The sequence below is a fragment of the Pituophis catenifer genome, unplaced genomic scaffold (genome assembly GCF_029215685.1).
Source record: "Pituophis catenifer annectens isolate HBS135680 unplaced genomic scaffold, rPitCat1.0.hap2 SCAF_4, whole genome shotgun sequence".
NCBI classification, from domain to species: Eukaryota; Metazoa; Chordata; class Lepidosauria; order Squamata; family Colubridae; genus Pituophis; species Pituophis catenifer.
The window spans coordinates 100,078,687-100,091,190 of NW_027256884.1; the positions used below are offsets into that span (position 1 = coordinate 100,078,687).

A 12,504-nucleotide genomic window follows, 5' to 3' on the forward strand; every position below is an offset into this window, starting at 1 on the left:
TCTGGTTTTTCATTATACTGGCAAAATATAAATTTGTAGGCAAAGAATGAAAACAAGAATTCCATCCAGGATTTTAAATGTGAAACAACAATTTATTTCTACTGAGGCAGAACAACCTTTTTAACCACATTCCATGCATCCATAATGGAGGACAGATGGTGACACGTGCATCAGATGCTACGAGACAAATATATAACAGTGGCTTTTGCATGTCTTATGCCATTGTATTAATGGCATCATTCTGGCATCATAGAGGTTTGCTGCAGATAGTGCTGACTCTAGCACCGATAATTCCAAAATTCTTCAAAAATCAATAATTTCAAGTTGTCAGTATATAGTTCAACATCACATTGATTGTATGTCTTATATTTCCAAATTATATGAATATTAAATCAAAATCGGACAACCCTAGTAGCAGTCTGTTTTGCATGTGATCTTCATGGATGATTTAGTTGTCTATTATGGAAAATAGGATATTTTAATCTCCTTTGTAAATTGGCTAGTGCAACCTCAGGATTATGGAACTCTTCTCATTGAGAAATCCCTATCTTTTAAGATTTCCCTGTGCTGCCAGGAGTTATTGCTTTATTCCTCTAGATCAGGGCTGTCAAATTCATGGCCCATGGGCCAGATGCGTCACACACTGGCCACGCCCACACCCATTTAGCGAACTGGGGAAAAAATCCCAATACGTCACGTGATGGTGCCATGACAATGCGAATTTGACACACCTGCTCTAGATAGACCTTTAATGTGATTTAATGTTTGTTTCTCTGCTATGGGATATTTTGTTCAACTTCTTCTCTGCTACTGCATATTTAATTATATGTCTTGCTTCTTTTGAGTGTAATTGTTAAGAGTAGTACAGAAGAACATTTTAAATAAATGATATGTTGGGTGTATAATCCAATCCTATTGTCAGTAGTCAAATCACACTTTGTATTAAGACAGGGTTTCTCAAACTATTCTGCAAGAATTTGATGGGGTTCTGTTCTGTGAGATTACTGCAAAGAAAATGTTCACTCCAATACAGTCAACTTTTACAACTTCGCCTCTTGATAATAACTGCTTCAGTGACCTGAAAAAAATTGAGAACCCCTCACTAAGTCATAAGTTGTTTAACCACAGCTTATTGAACAAAGCACATGACTGCCTGGATTTGCACAATCTGTTAAACTGTAGTCCATACTTTAAAAACAAAACACGCCATGCCTAGATTCACATCGTATATTAAGTTGAAATCAAGCAAGCAGAATTATGATTTAGCACCAGTATGAGAATAGGCCGTTTACTGATCTCAACATTGCTATGATCCATGGACAAGCTGTCTCTAATGAAAAATGTGAAAATATTTTGTCCAATTGGTTGTGCACATGGACAGCATTTTCCACAATTGATCTGCAAGCATCCTAGCCGGTATTTCACAGTTCAAAAGAACAAGTACTAGTGGAAAAAAGTGATTCTTGTTATATTGCCCGGCTTTGATTTACGTGTCTATTACTGTACAGCTTACCTTGCATGTCCCCATCCACACACCCTGTGACAGGAAAGTTACACATCACAGTTTCTTCCATTCAGGGCATGGCTAATAGCTGCTTGTCCTTCCCAGGGATCAGAGTTCTTTTTCTTAGTCACCTGCACCTGTAATTTAAAAATCTATTGCATTTCCCAATGATTTTTTAAAAAAATAATATTATTATAAAGGGAATAAAAAGATTCCTCAACCATTTGATTGCTTATTTGTACCCTATGACTATCATTAAGTGTTGTACCTTGTGATTCTTGATGAACGTATCTTTTCTTTTATGTACACTGAGAGCATATGCATCAAGACAAATTCCTTGTGTGTCCAATCACACTTGCCCAATAAAATTCTATTCTATTCTATTCTATTCTATTCTATTCTATTCTATTCTATTCTATTCTATTCTATTCTATTCCATTCCATTCCATTCCATTCCATTCCATTCTGTGGGGTATAATCTATACATTTTCATCTTCATCGCAGCCATTAAATTTCCCCTTTTAGATTCCACATTCATTCACCCACTCACATACCATGAAAGGAATGGAAGGTAATTGTTCAGCTAAAGCTGAAAGCTGCAGTCTTTCTGCACAGCACCACTTGTGAAAGAAGTACGGTATCTTTGTCAATTTGTAAAAATTATGACATTTATGAAAATTTTACCCCTACTGTATATACTACCAAGTTTTAATGTCTGGGAACAGGGAGGGCCTCAAATGACTGATCTCCTGAAATGACCTTAGAACAAAGCCACAATTCTTTGGATAGTTATTTAAATCAGTGCCAGGGTTTTTTTTTTCCCCTGACAATGCTTCTAAGCTTTTCATACTGTACTTGCAAATGGATAGACAGCAACTTGTGAAATATTTTCTACCACCGCATCTCTCTGCCAATAAAAGAAAGTTGACATTTTCTTAATGCATTTTAAGTATACCTTGTCTTTCTGTCATGGAATTCAAGCTAATATGAATAAGAATTCCAGAGTCCAGACCAATCTCAATCTAATTAATTTCAGCAAAGTAGCTGTGCTCTCTAGCCATAGATTATGCCACATACATGCCATGTTAAGTCCCATTGTAGGGCCAAAGAAAATCATCTGAACATAAATTGCTTGAGTTCATGGATTGGTTTCAACCATGATGTGGTTAATTTGGTTTTGCCTTGTCATATTGCATAATCCAGCTAATTTGGGCTTTGTCAACAAAGCATGGTTAAACAAATTAAGTTATGTCATTCAGAGATAAGCCTCTTTGAACTTAAATAGCCCTACTTCTAATTCAGGGGAAAGCAACTTGATGCCCTCCCGAAGTTCCTAGCAGCTCCAGTTAATGGTAAAGGATTGTGGGGGTTTTAATTAAAAACAACTGGAAGGCAGCAAGTTGCCTAATGCTATTCAGGTCCAACATGGGTCAAATCATGCTGTATGACTTACAGGTAGTCCTCGACTTACGACGACAACAACGGAGTCCAGAATTGATATTGCTAAGAGAGAAATTTGTTAAGTGAGTTTTGTCCCATTTTACAATTTTTCTTGCCACATTTGTTAAGTGAATCACTGCAGTTGTTAAATTAGTAACACGGTTGTTAAGTGAATCTGGTTTCCCCATTGACTTTGCTTGTCAGAAGGTCGCAAAAGGGTATCACATGACTCGGGGACATTGCAACCGTCATAAATGTGAGTCAGTTGTCGAGCATTCAAATGTAAATCATGTGACCATGGGCTTGCTGCAATGGTCATAAGTGTGAAAAAAGGTCATATGTCACTTTTTTCAGTGCTATTGTAACTTTGAATGGTCACTAAATGAACTGTTGTAAGTCAAGGACTATCTGTATTCATGCTAGGTTTCGTTGTACTTTGGTTTCATAAATAAATAAAATAAAAATGCAAGACTCAACCCTGATCTAGACTGAGTGTATGTTTCTGTGTATCCATGTGCATGCATGTATGTGTATGAGAGAGAGAGAGAGAGTTGCCGTGCATTTTCTATTTATTTCTCCAATGGAAAAGCTATTATTCAGATTGTTGCTTTTTGCAATTATCCTTGCATAGGGACCTGCCCCATAAACCTACTTTTAATTCTTTCCACTCAGTAGAATCCTGAAAAGGAATTCTGTAAAGGGTCTGGGACCCTGCCTAGCTGTCTGTTTTTCTGGCTGGCTGCTTGTCAGAAGGAAAATCCTCTGGACACTGAACAGGACCAGATTTGGTGTACAGAAAGTAACTTGTAAAAAAGAAAGAGCAAGTAAAACAAATGAACCTGATCAAGTTGGGAGTCAGCAAAGAAAAAAAATCCCTAATGCTTTCCTCTGTGAAACATAGTGAAACACAGTTTAAATTGCTGCCAACTTCTTCATTCTAAGCCACTTGCTCCCCCCATCACATGACTTGGATAAGTCCTATTATTTAGGGGTTAGAAAGAAGCAGAGAAGTCATTCTTTGCTTATTTTTTTGTAACTTGTTTCACATTTGACATCCTTCCTCACCCAGTTTATATTCCTCTTCTGTCTTACATTTAAAACCTGACAACAACTTGGTAGCATATAATCAATCAGTCAATCAATGAATCATGGAATCTTAAAACCCTGCCAGAGTTTCTTTCTTATATCAAAGAGAATCATGGTAGGGTTATTTTTAATTTCTTTCTTATGCCTTCCCTTTTCCTTGGACAACTGGCATTTTTCTCTTAATATTTCATCCATTTCTTCTTCAAAGGTATCTGCATAATCCTTCACAACAAGATTGTCCATCATCTATTACATTCTTAAGTAGGTACCCTAGTTGCCATCTCCCATTAATGGAATCCAAGTACTTGCTTAAAATTGGTTGTCGTTATTAGAATTGGTGTTAGTGGATACTAGGAATCCTTCATATGCAATCTGCATTGCTCCCAGATCAGCTATATCCGTGTCTATTCTCATGAACATTTTTCAGACTTCAACACCAGTTTATCTGTAACCAAAGCAAAGTTGGACTTTTTTGTATGTTCCTTTTTGCAATGTCGAAGTTTGTTGGATTTTCAATTAACTTTGTTTTGTTTATCACAGACGTAACCTCCTGGATGCAGGGAAGAAACACAGACAAGCTCATCAAGTGAATCCTTGCACAATATGAATCCTTGTAGGGAATTCCTCATCAATTTCATAATCTCTCTCAAAAAAAAAAGTTAGTTTGATTTTTCCTGTTTAAAGGAGGATGTTAAAATCTTTCTTAACTCTCTGGACCTGGGAAAAGCATTGCTCTCTTCCTGCATCTCCTCCACTCCAAGTACAGAGCATCAACATAGCAACCAGTAACCAGGTTTGGAACTAATGTGAAAAATGCCTAGTTACAGAAATGATGTCTTCAGTATCACAGTAAGTAAAAGCCTTTTAACAGAAAAGCAGGAACAGCTTCATCACAACAAGATGCTCTCTTTTTCTCTGTATAATAGCTGCTTTAGTCTTCTTTAAATGATTCAAAAAACACACACAACATACACTGGAAATTGGAGGAAGGTGCTTGCATATTTTTTCTTTCAGTGCTGCTGCTCCTGTTGGTGGTGGTTGTATTTTGTGTGGCAATATCATGCTGATCTTTTTTGATTTCAGAAGCTAAATAGGACCTTGTTTTATCATCAGATGGGAGGCCACCAGGAAATCCCAGCAGAACTGCAGATTAGACTTGGAAATTAAAAAAAAAGAATTCCAGAAGGTAATAATAAAAGAATTTATATATTGTTGCCAAAAAAAAAAAAAAGCTATGTGAATATGTCTATGAAATTATCAGGAGCCCAACTTAATTTTAATGAGACTTTAAAGTAATATGTATGGAATGGAGGCACTCCCAAAGTTGCAATTGTTCAGGAGAGAAACATTATTTCATTATCATATTTGAACTCTCTTTTAATAGCCAGTTGGAAATCAAATTGATTCTCTTGTGTCCCCTGCCTGTTCTCTCAGTCTTTTAACTTTGTTAGAAATTAAAGTGACTGGAAGTTCATTTCAACCTGTCTGGTGACAATGCAGGTGAGATATTGAAATGTGGCTTCAATGCACATTTGGAGGTGTGTGGAAGAGAGTCATAGAACCAGAAAACCATAGAGTTGGAGATGACCTTGCGCTAATTCTATTTCCTGTCCTGTCCATAGAGAAAATACAGTGCTGGAACATTCCCAAGAAATGACTCACCAAACTTTTGCTTGGACCTCAACTAAAAGAGATCTCACTGTACCATTAGATAATAGTACTATCATTATCAAATTTCTTCTAACGTTTGTGTTGTTATATTCACCAGGGCTTATGGCCTATTAAACGGAGTCCTGTTCTCTGGAGACCAAAGGACAAATAAATGATCTCTTCTAATATAAAAAGATTTCAGGTTTTTGAAGAGTGGAATTATATTTTCTTTCAGTTATAACACCTTGTGAGGATGTTGTTGTTTTTTTAAAAAAACGTGTTATTGGTAGATGAACTTGTAGATTCCTTATGGATGGAAAAGTAAAGTAGAAATATGAATAAATATTCTGATATTCTTTGAAATTGGAGAAGTAAAACTGGGAAGTGGGATTTGGCTGTATTATTCCATTGCAGGTTCTCAAATTCTTCATCTCCAGTGACATTTTTTTCTTGGGCTGAAGTGGAAAATAACTATCCTTAGGAATGTGCTTACAATCAACAATACCCCACTATACTACTTACTTTATTACTCTATTATGATATATTATCATCTTGTCTCTGTGAAAATAAGGTCCAGCACTACCGTTCTTTCCAATTAGCTACTTTCATGCTGTTTCCATCTTGAAGGAGAAAAACCAACCAGTGGATCTCTCTTTAAATGTAAGAATTCTTACCAAATTGTAATATAGTTGCCAAACAAGGAATAGAATTCCAGCTGTAGAGACAGAATGAGTGAAGAAGAGATTGGAAACTTTTTTCACCCACTATTGGTCTTCCTTTGGTCCCAGACTGTGAAGTGACAGATCACAAGAAAGGGGCAGGAAACTGGAGAAGGATTGGGAGTCCACTTTACCTACCATACTTCCTCCTCCTCCCCCCACGCCCAGATTTCCAGAAAGCCATAACAGAACCTAGTTTAAATAACTTTTACACATGATGCTAAGGATGCCTTTTAATTTAGAATTTGTATTTGTGACTCTTTTTCACTTCAGTATTGTAGATAATGTCTTTTCTATATATATATCATATAAAAAAGCTCTATTGTTTTCAGTGTGAATTCAAAACTGCAGTTCTTTTGCCTGCTCACCCAAATATAGTATTATAACCAGTTGCTTGATGCAACTTAATAAGAATCCAATGTATCTTTTAGGACCAGGCACATTGATTGTTGGTCTACTTATGTAATATCTGGAAGGCAAACCAAGCCATCGAACTCTTGAACAGGGTCCTCAAACTATTTAAACAGGGGACCAATTCACGGTCCCTCAGACTGTTGGGGGGGGGGCAAACTGACTGGGTGGGCGTGGCTAGGTGGTTCATGTTTATTCACACCGGTTCTATAGAGGAGCCAAGGAGGTTCCACCCACCGACCCCGACATCATCAAAATGCATCTGCACGCAGCCCTGTTGCGAACCGGTAGTAAAGGTAAGAAGAACTCACCCCTGATCCAGATGCTGCTAATCAAGTGACCTTGATCAATTGATCATCAGCAAGTGTGACTACCTGTATAAAAGCCGAAGTTTTAGGAGTTTGCTGGTCTCCAACATTGAGGTGTGTGTTAACACAATGCCAAAGCCTTCATTCAGCAATAATCTTAGAGAAGCCATTGTTGCTGGCCATCAATCTGGGAAGGGTTATAAGGCCATTTCCAAACAATTTAAATTCCATCATTCTACAGTGAGGAAAATTATTTACAAGTGGAATCATTCAAGACAGTTCTGATCTTTCCAGGAGTGAATGTCTTAGCAAATTCATTCCAAGGTCAGACTATGCAATGCTCAGAAAAATTGCAAAAAAATCCAAGAAATCTCAGATTCTACAGTCCTCAGCATGTTAAATGTTAAAAGTTCGTAACAGTACAATTAGAAAAAGACCGAACACTATGGGGTTTTTTTTTTTTTGAAGGATTTCCAGGAAAAAAGTCTCTTCTCTCTAAAAAGAACATGGCAGCATGGCTTAGTTGCATCTGAATAAATCACATGACTTTTGGAACACTGTCCTTTGGACAGACAAGACCAGGGTGGAGATGTTTTGCCATAATGTACTGTGCCACATTTAGTGAAAACCAAACAGAGCATATCAGCAGCACAAAAATCTCATACCAACCATTAGACACGGTGATGGAAGGGTGATAATTTGGGCTTGTTTTGCAGCCACAGGGCAGTCATTGAATTGACCATGAACTCCTCTGTATACCAAAGTATTCTAGAGTCAATGTGAAGACATCTGTCTTACGGTTAATGCTTGGCCAACATTGGGTCATGCAATAGAACAATGATCCCAAGCACACCAGCAAATCTACAACAGAATGGCTGAGAAAGAGAAGAATCAAGATGTTGCAATGGCCCAGTCAAAGTTCAACCCAACTGAAATGCTGTGGCAGGACTTCAACAGAGCTGTGCATAAAGAAATAACCTCAAATGAACTGAAACAATGTTGTAAAGAATAGAATAGAATAAGCTGGAAGGGACCTTGGAGATCTTCTAGTCCAGCCCCCTGCTCAAGCAGGAGAACCTATACCAATTAAGATAAGTGACTGTCCAAACTCTTCTTAGAAACATCCAGTGATGGAGTGCCCATGATTTCTGGAGGCAAGCTGCTCCACTGGTTAATTGTCCTCACTGTTAGGAAGTTTCTCCTTAATTTCAGGTTGCTTCTCTCTTTGATTAGTTTCCAACCATTGTTTCTTGTCCTGCCCTCTGATCCTTGTGGGCCAAATTCCTCCACAACAACGTGAGAGACTGAGAATGTCATACGGAAAATGATTACTTCAAGTTATTGCAGCTAAAGGTGGTTCTACAAGCTAATGAATCATAGGGTGTACTTAGTTTTTCCACACATGGCATCTCCATTTTTGCTTTCTTTTTGTAAAATAAATGATGATTGGGTGTAATATGTCATGTGTTGTTGTTAATATGTGGTTGTATTTACCTACTTTTAAGAACTGCTAAGGTCCAGATGATTTTATTATGTCCTGATATGTAAAACCATAGAACTCAAAGAGGGTGTACTTACTTTTTCATATGACTACACAGTATATGCTATTTTACCCATACAAGTCGGAAGAAAAGAAAGGACTTCTCAGCGGCTACATACTTAAATTTTAAATCCTTAGCTCCAAGTTAAATTTGGAATCCTTTTTGATAGCACTTCAGCATATGAGAACAAACTTATTTTTCCAAGCATTTAATTTACTATATGCATATGCTTTTCATGCTTTGTATTTTATCTGCAATGGGGATATGCTTATTACTGCCATGGTATTTTCTTTGTTTTGAAACGACATTATACTTTACAATTAGATTTCATTATGCTTAGCTGTCATGTACAATGCAGGAATACCAGAAAAGCAGACTGTATTTTTAGTTTTGTTTATGATATGTCAAAATGTCCCTATCTGTTTAATTTTTAAGACAGCCAACTCAATCTTGATTCTGAATAGTATACAAGAATGCCAGCACTACCAAACCAAACATACCACGAGACTTTCACCACCAGCTCCAGTCTAGGCCTGGAATAAGAGCCAGGTTTAAAGGGTCATTTAAATAAGATCATGGCAGGCACTATATAGATCTCTGGGGGAAATCATTTCTGGAGCAAGTGCTGCAACAAAAGAAAATCAGCTTTTTGGATCCCATCAGGTGACATTCTCTAATTGATGGAACATAAGGCATGTCAACTCTACCCAATTGTATAGGATGGACAGAAACTACTGAAGAGTGACAGCGTGTCCTTCAAATAACCAGGCCCCATGATAGGAAGGACTTTATATAAGTCCTTTTTATAAGTGATAACCAGTGTAGCTCAGGAAGCAATGGCATTACTTAAGTATACCACAGTATGCCCATAATTGCCTGTGATGATGTATTCTGGACAAGCTGCAGCTTCTTTAAGGGCAACTCTATGTAGTCTGCATTGCAATAGTGCAAACATGCACTGATCAAAGCCTGCATGACTGTCCTAAGGCCTTCACAGTCCAGTTAATGGATGGAATTGGCAGAGGAATTTCTGCAAAGGCCTTCCATGGGATAGCTGTCACCTGCTCTTTCAGTAGGAGCTGTGAGTAGATAATCTCCAAATTGTAAACTAGTCCTGCTCCCATTCGATGAAGACTGACTCAATCTGGCTACAGAGAAAAGATGAGAACCACCACAGAAACACCATGCTTCCCATTCCATAACTGAATCACATTATTTATGAATTAATCAAATTGCCTGGTTTACATAGCAAATAACACCCCTGGCTAAAATTTCTCATTCACTCACAACCACAAATTAACCAACCTAGCAGATTGGGTGAACCTTTTCTCTAATTTCCAGTTTCATTTCCGATCACCGGAATCACTGGTCTAAAGCCAGAAATCCATACAGAGAATTCACATTCTGAGTCCCGTAATAAAGTTAATGAGTTGGCAGGCTAGCAGTACAGTGGGTTGTTTATATATGGTTTTACAAGATGCTTCATGAAGGAATACAACCTTCTGAAAAGCTCAAGGGGTTTGTCCCAGCAATTTATCATATGGGTCTAACAAGCAAGCAGAAATAGTGCTACATTTGTTCATTGCTTTCAATTCTGCTCAAAAACTGGCAGGCTGCTTGGGACAAAAAAGTTCACTGTGATGTGAGGCAAATGTTATCTTACCCTCCCTGACCAGGTTTTTTTTTTTCCACCGATGTTCTGAATTGGCTAATTCAAAAAAATATCCCTCATGGATGTTAGTAGCTACGTGCGTTGTTTTTAATCTAAACAGAGGGAAATACATGCTCCTCTTGAAGTCGGTCATGATAGCACATGAAGAACGATCATTACAATTCCGCCTCCTGACAAGTCCATCAGTTACTTAGCAGGACTATCTTCACTGCAATAAAATGGAAATTCTGATCCAAGGTGACTGGATAAAATCTAAAGAGCACAGAAATGAAGAATTCTTGTTTGTCTGCAGTGGGAAACCAAGTAAAGGGTATGCTTTTACCAGGATTAGTAAAGATGAACAGCTTTTTTTCATTGTCATTTTATAAACCACTATAAATATCTTGATGCAGAGGCCTATGACATTGTTCAAGGTCAAATAAGGAAGAAATACCTTTTCCTTTTATATTTCTTCCTCCTAGGCTTGTTCTCAATTTATACCCTGTCAATCCAGCTTTTGAGTATGACTCTTTCCTTCCCATCGCCCTATAATTTCTATTCACTTCTTGCAGATATGTCAGATTGCCATATTTTCTCCACACTTCCAGTCATTTGCCTTGAAATGTTAGCAGGTGTTCCAATACAAACACAGTGAAAGGTTATGCTGGCATAGTGTAGAACGTGCATTGTTCTGCTCTTCTCTGTGTGTGTCAGTAAAGCAGAATGTTACCAGGAGCACACAAGCTGTGGCAGAAGAATTCCAGCTAGAAAAACAGTTGTAAGAAGTGTGCCCACTGCAAACTAGCGCCATATCCTTTGCTGAAGTTTCAGGCATTCTGCTGGGGTCTGTGTGAAAAGGGCAAATAGCAAATACAAAAAAAGGAGAAGATTTGCACAAAGAAAACATGTTATTCTCCTAGTCTTTAGCAACATCTTTTTCTCTGGTCGGCCACATCTGTTGCCCTTCACCAAGGTGGTACCATAGTGATGTTTCTCTCCCACCAAGCTCCCCTCCTGATTCGGTGTTTGTTCTCCTCCCAAGGCAGCACTTTGGGTCTACAGTAAAAGTCAGCAGACCTTCAAGAACCTGCCTTGCATCCATAACCCAGAACTGGACTTGCATTAACTCCCTGCCCCTTGCAGGCTTCGCTTCCATAGCTGCTGGAGAAAGACCTCTCTGCAGCAAACAGAGGTGACAGTAGCTCCAAGCAGCAGCAGCAGCAGCAGTAGCAAGTTGACCCAGGGAAGGGCATTCCCAGGACAGAAAGCTGCAGGGATGACGTTGCAGGGAAGGCAGGCAAGCAGAACAGCTCCACCTTCGGAAGGGGGGAGGACAAGAATGGGTGGAAAGGCCGGGGCGCAAGGTACGTTTGAAAGGATGGATTTTTGGCTCCGGACTTGAAGGTCAATTCGCTTTATCTTTCTCTACAGCCTTTTTTTTTTTTTTTTAAAGACAAACGATCTCGCCACGGAAGATTCAATTACGGGCACAACTTAACTGCTACACCGCCTCTGATTATGCCAGGCGCGCGTACCACTCTCTCTCTCTCCCCGCACCACAATATTTGTTAATGCCCTTTTTGCAGTTCACGAATGTCAGCCTAACGCAATAACGAGGAAACCTCACGGATGCAAACAAACCGGCAGTTTTCGCCGGCCGCGTTTCCTGGTTCTCCTTGGGGTTACTTTGGGGTGGGGATGGGGAAGCACTTTTTCCCTCCCCATTTTTTTTTCCCTCCTTCAAAGCTGTTTGCCCGGCTGCGCCCAGGTGCGTGGAGCGCGCCGGCCTCTCTCTAGGCAGGCCGTTCAGTTTCTTAACCAACCGGCTCAGCGTCCATGAAAGCTTCTTTTCTGGTCTCCTCAGCCCCGCAGCCTGCCCGAAGCGGCCACCTTTTGCCTCCACTCCCCTCCACGCCCGCCGCTTTGGGGCCGCCGAGTTCCCGTTTCGAGTTGTTAATCTGGAGAGATCAAACTCGCTTCGGTTCCCGGACTCTGTCCTCCGGTCACCCACTCACCCCTCCCCTTTATGCGCAGGACTCCCGCTGCCTCCCCCTCTGGCCTAAGAAGGAATTGCAGGGGAATTTTTTTTTTCTCGTCTCTTTCGCCTTCTTTGCCTGCGCGCAACAGTGTGGCACGAAGCACATGCCGAGGTGGGAAGAAGAAAGGCCGGCAGAAAGGGGGAAGGTGGGGGGGA

General features: G+C 39.4%; 1 long non-coding RNA gene across 1 annotated transcript; it reads right to left on the reverse strand.

Annotated features, from left to right (window-relative positions):
* Positions 1-939: 939 nt before the first annotated feature.
* Positions 940-12,254, reverse strand: LOC139316193 (uncharacterized). Its single transcript, XR_011600350.1, has 3 exons — positions 12,134-12,254; positions 1,514-1,641; positions 940-1,078 (listed from the first exon to the last, which is right to left on the reverse strand). It is a non-coding gene; the product is annotated as an uncharacterized lncRNA (long non-coding RNA).
* Between the last annotated feature and the right edge of the window lie 250 nt (positions 12,255-12,504).